The sequence below is a fragment of the Macrotis lagotis genome, chromosome 6 (genome assembly GCF_037893015.1).
Source record: "Macrotis lagotis isolate mMagLag1 chromosome 6, bilby.v1.9.chrom.fasta, whole genome shotgun sequence".
In the NCBI taxonomy this organism is placed as follows: Eukaryota; Metazoa; Chordata; class Mammalia; order Peramelemorphia; family Peramelidae; genus Macrotis; species Macrotis lagotis.
The window spans coordinates 142,271,559-142,281,692 of record NC_133663.1 but is presented as its reverse complement, the minus strand read 5'-3'; the positions used below and the strand labels follow the sequence as shown (position 1 = coordinate 142,281,692).

General features: G+C 35.7%; 1 pseudogene; it reads left to right on the top strand.

Moving 5' to 3' along the window:
• Positions 1 to 7,928: 7,928 nt before the first annotated feature.
• LOC141491864 (glyceraldehyde-3-phosphate dehydrogenase-like) lies at positions 7,929 to 8,939 on the top strand (annotated as a pseudogene).
• The last annotated feature ends 1,195 nt before the right edge of the window (positions 8,940 to 10,134 follow it).

Genomic DNA, 10,134 nt, shown 5'->3' with positions numbered 1-10,134 from the left:
AATGATGCTGATAATATTGATAAGAAACTTCTCTTTTAATAGAGCATATAGAAGGAGATTTTTAAAGATGAAGCACAGGAGAGAGCTGAACTTGAAGATATAAGGTATTATAAAAATGGAGTCAATGGCTAAAAGGGAAATGTAATGGAAGTAAGAGAAAGGAGAGGTGGAATAGGCTAAGATATTTTATATAATAAGATTTTTTTTATTACAATGAACTATTGCAATGATTTGGAAGGGGGGAAGTTGAGGGGGAATGAGGGAACCTGCACTCTCATAAGAGGTATCTTGGAGAAGAAACAGCATATATACTCAATGGGATATAGACATCTAGAGTAAGAAGCAGAGAAGGGGGACAGGGGAAAATGGCGGGGATGTGAGTGATGGAGGAGAGGGTGGACCATGGGGGAGAGTGGTCAGATAAAACACATTTTCATTTTCACTTCTTACAAGGGGTTGGGATTGGATGGCCTGTCCAGGACCACAGGGCCAGGTGTTTGGTAGGCCTTAGTGGGTGGTATGTGGGCTCAGGGCCTCTTGACCCCAAGAACAATGATCAGTCTGTTGTACCACTCAGCTGGCCTATAGCACATTTAAGAACAGGGATAGAGTGAAAGAAGAGAGAAAATATTGCATATCGTAATGGTGAAGTACGAATGGAGGGAGTTGCGATCAACCATGGCAATAGTGGGAAAATATGGAACTAGCTTTTGTGATGGACTTATCCTAAAGAATGTAACCCACCCATGACAGAGCTGGTGGTGTTGGAACATAGACGTTAGCACATTTATTATTATTAATATTTTTGGGGGGAGATTGCGGGGCAGATGGGATTGGGTGGCTTGCTCAGGGCCACATGGCTGGGTTATTGTTGGATGTCTGAGGCTAGATTTGAACGCTGGTGCTCCTGGCTCCAGGACTGGTGCTCTGTCCACTGTGCCACCTGGCTACCCCTATCATAATCATCATCATCATCATTATCATCATCATCATCATCATCATTATTATCATTGTTATTATATTATCATTATTATTATTATTATTATTATTTTGTTTTTTGCAGGGCAATGGGGTGGTTTGCTCATGGTCGCATAGCTGGCTGATTGTTGAGTGTCTGTGACTGAGTTTGGGCTCAGGTGCTCCTGACGGCCAGGCCTGTACTCCATCCACTGCGCCACCTAGCTATCCATACTATTATTATTTTTGTTAATTTTAATTTTAATTTTTTCCTCTTTCCTTTAATTTATTGCTCATGAGGGTCTATAGCTTTGGGGATAGGGGGTATTATACTTATTCTTAAACAATAATATTTAAGTAATGTATAAAAAACATTTGTACAAAAATAAAATAAATATTATAAACAAAAAGAAAAGAAAGTAAGAATAGGATGGTGGAAAAGAGGAGACTGAGGAAAAAAATATCAACCCAAAGAGCATTCCATTTGTCCCAAAGAAAAAGAGTTACTATACTTAAATTCTAGTTTATTTTTTAATGGTCCAGAGAACCATGCCCTTAGGTTATTATATAATTTCAAATACTAAGAGGCAATAAGGTATAGTTGAAGGATTAAGTCAGTTGTAGACTTGAGAGTTAGGAACCCTATTTTACTGGGTTATTTCCCTAAGTAAGGCATTTAATCTTGTGTGAGTGTTATTTTTCTCATTTGTAAAATGGAGACTATTTTACTATGAAATTCTCAGGGATTTATTTGTGAAATTTAAAAAAAAACTCTATCATCCATAAAGCTCTATATAAATGACTTGTGTTCTAATTATTATTAGTAAAAAAATATATCTCTAAGAATTTAAGTATCTGTGATTTCATCAGTGCAGATTCTCCTTCCATTAATGTAGATAAAAATTCTCTATAACTGAGTAAGATAGTTTCTTAAGAGATAAAGTGAACTCTGAAGTACCATCTCAAACTTATCAGACTGGCTCATATGAAAAGAAAATGATCAATGTAGGAGGGCATGTGGGAAACCTGAGATACTAATGCACTTTTGGTGGAAATGTGATATGATCCAACCCCTCTAGAGCAATTTGGAACTATGTCCAAAGGAAAGCAAAACTATGTATATCCTTTTTATCTTGCAAAACCACTCCTAGCTCTGTATCCCAAAGAGATCATTAAAAAGGGTGGAAAGATCCACATGTATAAAATATTTATGGCAGGTTTTTGTCATGGCAAAGATTTGAAAAGTAAAGGGATGTTCACCAACTGTGGAATAGTTGAACAAACTACAATATATGAATGTGATGAACTATCATTGTTCTATAAGAAATCATGAACAGGTGGATTTCAGAAAAACCTGGAAAAATATGAACTAATGCCAAGTGAAAACCAGGAGAACACTGTACACACAAAACAACAACAATATGTGATAACTAACTATGATGGACTTATTGAGCTCCTTTCAGCAGTTCATTGATCAAAGACAATTCTAAAAGACTTGTGATGGAAAATGCTATCCACATTCATAGAAAGAAATAAGGTGTCTAAATGAAGTCCAAAGCTTACTAATTTTACTTTGTAATATTTTTATGCTCTTTTCTTCTTCCCATTTCCCCCTTCTTATCTGTTTCTTCTTTCACAACCTGACTAATATGGAAATATGTATAACATGATTATATATGTATAACATCTATCAGACTAATCATTGTCAAGGTGGGGGAGAGAAAAGAGGGAGATAAAGGTGGAACTCAAAATCTTACAAAAATGAATGATGAAAGCTATATTTATTTGCACATAACTAAAAAAAATTTAAATATAACAGAAAAAATTGGGTAAAAAACTCCTTCAAACAACAAATTCAGAAAAACAGGATATAAAATAAACCCACATAAATCATTAGCATTTTTATATATGAATAACATAGACCAAATCAAGAGATAGAAAGAGAAATTCAACTGAAAATAACAATAGGCAATATTGAATACTTGGGAATCCATCCCCCAAGAAAAATCCAGAAATTGTATGAATACAGTTACAAAGTATTTCACACCCAAATAAAGTCTGATCTAAATAATTGGAAAAATGTCAAATGTGCAGTTATGTCAAGCTAATATAACAAAATGACAATTCTACCCGAATTAAATTACTTATTCAATGCCCTACCAATCAAACTATCCAAATAACTACTTTATCAAGCTAGAAAAATGTAGTCTCAAAATTAATCTGGAGCAATAAAAGGGCAAGAATAGTGAAGGAAAAAATGAAAAAAAAAATGTAAAGGAAGGTGGCCTAGCTCTACCAGATCTTAAACTATACTGTAAAGTGGCAATCATCAAAACTACCTGCTAATGGTTAAGAAATACAGTAATGAATCAGTGGATTAGGATAGGTTGAAAAGAAACTGAATTAAATGACAGCAGCAATCTACTATTTGACAAACCTAAAGAAATCAGCATCCAGGATAAGAACTCACTATTTGGAAAAAAAAATTTTGGGAAAGCTGGAAAATGATATGATAAAAGCTGGGCATAGACCCACTTTCAATATCTATATCAAAATAAGGTCAAAATGGGTATAGGATTTAGATATAAAGAGTGTCACCATAGATAAATTAATAGACCAAGAAATATTCTATTTATCAGATCTATGGACTGGGAATAAATTTATGACCGAACAAGAATTAGAGTACATTATATACTACACAATGAATGATTTTGATTATATATATTAAGTTAAAAAATTTTTGCATTAATAAAATCAATGCTGCTGAAGTTGGATGGAAAGCAGACAGCTGGGAAACAATATTCACAACTAGGAATTCTGATAGAAGTCTCATTTCTTAAATATATAGAGAATTGCACCAAATTTAAAAGTCATTTTCCAATTAATAAATAATCAAATTATATGAAAAGACAGTTATCAAATTTAAAAAAAGTTAAAGCTATATATAATCATATGAAAAAATGTTCCAGATTATTATTTAGAGAATGCAAATTAAAACAACAATGAGGTATCATCTCATACCTACCAAATTGGCCAAGATGAGAAAAAGGGAAAGTGATCAATGTTGGAGAGGTTGTGTGAGAATTGGGACACTGATGCATTACTGGCGGAATTGTGAATGGATCCAACCATTCTGCAGAGCTATATGTAACTATGTCCAAAGAGCAATAAAACTTCATACCTTTTGACCCAGAAATTCCAATTCTAGATCTGTAATCAGAAGAAATTATATAAACATGGGAAAAGTCCTACATGTTCCAAAATATTCATAACAGCTCTTTTCCTAGTGACAAAGAATTGGAAATTGCGGGGATGCCTATTAATTGGGCAATGGTTAAACATGTTATGGTACATAAATTCTATGGCATATAATTATTTTATAAGAAACCATAAATGGTTGGACTGTAGTCAAGCATGTAAAGTCTTATGCTATCTGATGCTGAGTGAAGGGAGTAGAACCAAGAGAACAATATACCTATCAACAACAGCATTGTTAGATGACCAACCTGGATGGAAGTAGCTTCTCTTAGCAGTTTAGAGAGCTAAAACAACTGTATTAAACTGGCTATGGACTATGTTATCCCCACCCAGAGGAAGAAAATCAAAATAAAACAAAATAAAAAGAAACAACCCTTCAGAATTTGATGAACACTTTATAAAATTTATCTCTAATGTATCTCTTTCCCTTAATCCTTATTCCACATATGGAAAATATCTAATCTCTAAATTTATTCATTAGAACATGTATGTACAATGCTAGCCTGACTGTTTACCACTGAGTGGAGAGGTTGAGAAGGGAAAGTGGAATGAAATTCTGTAACTAAAAATATATATGTGCATATGGATGAACGTAAATAAATTAATGAAAAGAAAATGTAAAGTACCATTTAGGAAATACTAACAACTTGGAAAATAGATGCAGGAGAGATCATTTACAAATTATGGATCTACCAGAAAACCTATATCAAAAAAAAAAAAGAACCTGGAAATATTTTGCAGGCAATTATCACCTAAAACTGTCCTAATCTGCTAAATCAAGAAGACAAAATAGCCATTGAATGATTTCATGTAACTCCTCCAGAAAAGGAGCCCAGTAAAAAATACCAAAGATTATTTTAATCAAATTCCAGTATTCTTGTAAAGAAGAAAGTACTTCAAGCAGCCAAAAAAGAAGCAATTTAAGTACAAAGAAAGCACAATCAGAATTATGCAGGACTTACTAGACTCAACACTGAAGGATTAGAGGGTCTGGAATATGGTATTTCAGAGGTCAGAGGTTGTTGAATTGTATCTAAGAATTTACAGCCCTGCAAAATTCAGCATATCAGGTCAGGTTAAGGAATGGATATTTAGTGAAATTGAGGACTTGCAAAATTCTCTAAGAAAAAATAAGACGGGTACTCAGAATTCAGTATTCAAATAGAAGAAAGGTAAAAAGAGAGGGGGGAAAAAACAAATACAAAAACAAAAGTTAGTCAAGACCATTAAATTGTATAGAACTCTACAAGGGAAGGTGAGACTTCTAATTCTTGAGAATTGCATTGCTCTTAGGATAGTTACAGGGTTGAATAGTCGATGAAATTATATTTAGATCATATGAATATGGTTGATTCATGTCCTTCTTTCAAAGAAGACCAAAATTACATCAATACATTTGAGACAAATTATTGTATGTCTGTGGTGATCAGACAAATATGAACTCAGAATACTACATCACTGGTGATGCAGAAATAGTCCAGGTGAAAAATAATAAGTTTAATAATCAAAACTTATATATCTCATATTTCCTTTGACCTAATTTAAATATGTCTTGCTCATAGAGTTTAGCACTTTCTCTGATGAAGATCTCCTTTGCTGGCCAGTCTGTCTCCCATACATTATAATCAGTTGCAAAGTTCTTAAGAGAGTCTTTCAAACTGTTTACCACTGATGGGAGGGGGATGGTAAGAGAAGGTGAAAGAAAATTATATAACATAAATATGCATATGGATAAATGTTGAAAATCTTTTCATAACATAATTGTGAAAATAAAATAAAATATCTAATGGGATAATATAGAATAGAGAAAAGGGAACCTATTGACTTTGTGAGAAATCAAGAAACAATGAAATCAAAAGAATGGAAAACTAGAAGAAAATTTGAAATATTTTATTGGAAGAACAACCATTCTGGAAAATAGATATAAAAAAGATAGATTAAAAATTATTAGACTAGGAGACAGTTAGATACTGAGGGCTAAGGTCATATAATGAGAAAATATGTCCTTTGGACACTGATTCTCTAGATCTGAGCTCCTGCAGATGGTACAAGCCATAGGATACTGTTATAGTAATGACAACTAGAACCTGGATCAGGATCAAGAGGAGTGGAAGCTACTTCCTGACCCCAGCAGTCCCCTAACCAAGACATTAAATGGAACAGAGCCCAATTCCCAAAGTCTACTGGCAGCCTGTAAGGATGAACTAGCCCTAATGTCTTCTGTACTTGCTAAGAGAGCCAGCAACATCATTGATACCATATTTCCCCATGTATAAGACAAACCCTTTTTCAAAAAAAAATGTCTAAAAGCTGGGAGCATCTTATATAATGGTTCTAGATTTTTTTACTTGCATTTCCACTTTTTCATGCTTGCTGACTTTGTGCTCATTCTTTTGCATTTGACATTTTGTCACATTCTGCCCAGAAAGGGCTCAGAAAAGATTTCATACAGTGCTGAATTCAAGTTAAAAGTGATCCAGTTTGCAAAAGTGAATGGAAATCATGCTGCTTGCTGAATGTAAATTTGGTACTCCTCCCACTGAGAATCCAAAACTGGCTACAGGAAGAAGAAACCCTTCTGAAAACACTTAGACAGAAGAAGACCATCAGAGGCAAGTCAGTAAAATGGCCTGATGTAGAGAGGGAATTGAAGAAATAGAATGAAGAATACAGGGCAATTTGGAATTCCTATGTTCACAAAGATAGTTCAGCAAGAGGCAAGAAGAATTGCTGATGAAAAAGAAATTACTGATTTCAGAACCTGACTGTCCTGAGCAGTAACTTGACTTATTGGAAGAAGTTGTCACCACTGCCATCACTCACCAGTTACTCCCACCAAGTACTTACCTCTTCCACTTTGCAGATTTGCAGTGGGTCCCCATACTAGCTGTTTATGCCTATAGTGCACTTTCTCAGATCTGGGCTGACACAAAAGAAGAGTTGTTTGTATAGTTTGGGGTCCTGCCAGGGCAATTTTTGGAGATCTCCCTTGTTCCTGACTTCCTTTCCCCTTATTTCATCCTTCTTGCCTAAAAATCAAATTTTCTACTAATCACAGAAGAGAAAGCACCACAGGAGTCCATAAGTTTTTAAGGGCCTCATGCTGATAAACAATGAATTTCCAAGAAGGTTTTGTGGCACGTAGCCCTGGCTCCCTTTGAGTGGAGAGGAAAGGATCTAAGGTGCTTTTGAGACTTGGGGGGTGGGGTGGAGGGGAGTAAGACAGAGCTAAAGGAGTGGGTAGGTAGGTATTTGGATTGAATTATTATTTTATGATTGGGAGTGGTGGATAAATGATCTGTCTTCCTTGAGAGTGCCCTTCTATGTTATGGCTTGAACTGATATTAATGGACTAAAAATCTAAATTGGTTATTTCTATTTCTCACACTTAGTTTTTACATGTTTGATCCTTTAATTTTATTTGTTTTTGAGTTGCCACTCTAAATAAAGGACATTGATCCAACTTTACATATATATATATATATATATATATATATATATGTATGTAGATATATATATATATACATACATATAAACATACACATACACATGCATACACATATAAATATATATATATATATTACATATATATAACTGAAAGCCATAACTAAAAAAGTCTAGACATTATTTTTTAAGAAATTATCAAGATTCAGCTCTTCTTCAAGCTCCAAGTAAGGATCCGCTGCTCTGGTCAGCTGCATTCCTGAACCAATATGGTGAAGGTCAGAGTCAATGGATTTGGCCACATTGGATGTCTGTTGACCAGGACTGCATTCAACTCTGGAAGAGTAGATGTTGTGGCCATCAATGACCCCTTCATTGGCCTCAACTACATGGTTTAGATGTTTCAATATGATTCCACCCATGGCAAGTTCAAGGGCACTGTCAAAGCTGAGAATGGAAAGCTGGTGATCAATGGAAAAACTATTACCATCTTCCAGGAGCAGGATCCCACCAATATCAAATGGGGAGATGCTGGAGCTGAATATGTTGTAGAGTCCACTGGTGTCTTTACTACCATGGAACAGGCTGGGGCTCACTTGAAGCGTGGAGCCAAACGGGTCATTATCTCTGCCCCCTCTGCTGATGCCCCAATGTTCGTGATGGGTGTGAAGGAGTGAACCATGAGAAATATGAGAATTCCTTTAAGATTGTCAGTAATGCCTCCTGCACCACCAACTGCTTGGTCCCCCTTGGCCAAGGTCATTCCTGACAACTTTGGCATTGTGGAAGGACTCATGACCACAATGCATGCTATTACTGCTACCCAGAAGACTGTGGATAGTCCCTCTGGCAAGCTGTGGCATGATTGGCATGGTGCTGCCCAAAACATCATCCCTGCTTCCACTGGAGCTGCCAAGGCTGTAGGCAAGGTCATCCCTGAGCTGAATGGAAAGCTCACAGGCATGACTTTCCGTGTTCCCACTCTCAATGTATCTGTTTTGGATCTGACCTGCAGCTTGGAGAAACCTGCCAAATATGATGACATCAAGAAAGTGGTGAAGCAAGCATCAGAGGGACCCTTGAAGGGCACCCTGGGCTACACAGAGGACCAGGTTGTATCCTGTGACTTTAACAGCGACACCCACTCTTCTACCTTTGATGCAGGCACTGAAATTGCCCTCAATGACCACTTTGTCAAGCTTATTTCGTGGTATGACAGCGAGTATGGTTATAGCAACTGTGTAGTCGACCTCATGGTCTTCATGGCCTCCAAAGAATAAAATGGGAAGCCATGTATGAATCTTCATCCCCAGCCAAAAAAAAATGTACATTGCTGGGGAGCCCACATCCATAACATGCATTCCTCTACCAGGGATCCTGTGCCCCATTCACATCATTGTCCCAAAGCACCCCTGTAGTAGGGTGGAGATGTCTAGAGTCCTTTATTGTGTACCATCAATAAAGTCACCATATTCAGAGGAAAAAAAAAGAAATTATCAAGAAAAGCTATTCTGTTATTCAAGAAGCAGAGGATAAAAGAGAAATTAGCAGAATCCATTGATCACTTCCTGAAAGAGATCATAATATGAAAACTGTCAGGAATATTCCAGTCAAATTTCAGAGCTTCTAGTTCAAGAAGAAAATTTTCCTAGTAGCCACAAAAAAAAATCCAATTATCGTAGAACCATAGTCAGAATAAGACAAGATTTAGCAACTTTTACAATAAGAGATCATAGGGCTTGGAGCATGAATATTCTAGGAAGACAAAAGAGCTTGGGCTAAATCCAAGAATCAACTACCTAGCAAAATCAAACATACTCTTTTTTAGGGTAAAAGATGAACCATGGGAGACTTTTAAATATTCCTGTTGAAAAGATCAGAACTGACCATAAAATTTGATCATCAAATACAGCACCCAAGTGGAGCATAAAAGGGTAAACAAGAAAGGAAATCACAGTAAGAGGATGCTGATAACTCATATAAATTTTCTCATTTATTAGGTCAATTATAAGAAAAAATATAGATAAAGTACAAGTGATGGTTGACTATGAAGTTAAAAAGATGAAGTTAAAGAATGGCAGAGGAAACTACTGGGCGAAAGAAAAAGGAGAAGGGAATGAAGTAAGTTATTTTACATAAAATATTTAACAAAAAGCTTTTGCATTGAACTGAAACAAGGGGTAAATTGAGGGGGAGTGAGTGAAACTCACTCTCATTGAAATTGGTTCAGAAAAGAAATAAGATATACACTCAATTGGGTTTAGAATTCTATCTTACTGTAGAGGAATATAGGAGAAGAAGGGGATAGAATAAAAGAAGTGGAGATGAGAGAAAAGAGAAATATTATGGGAGGGGGTAGTCAGAAGGCAACACTTTTTATGGAGTGACCAAATGAAATAAACAGAAAAAATAGAAGTGGGCGCATAAGATAGATGGAAATACAATTAGCAATAGTAATTGTTGGTCAAAAACAAA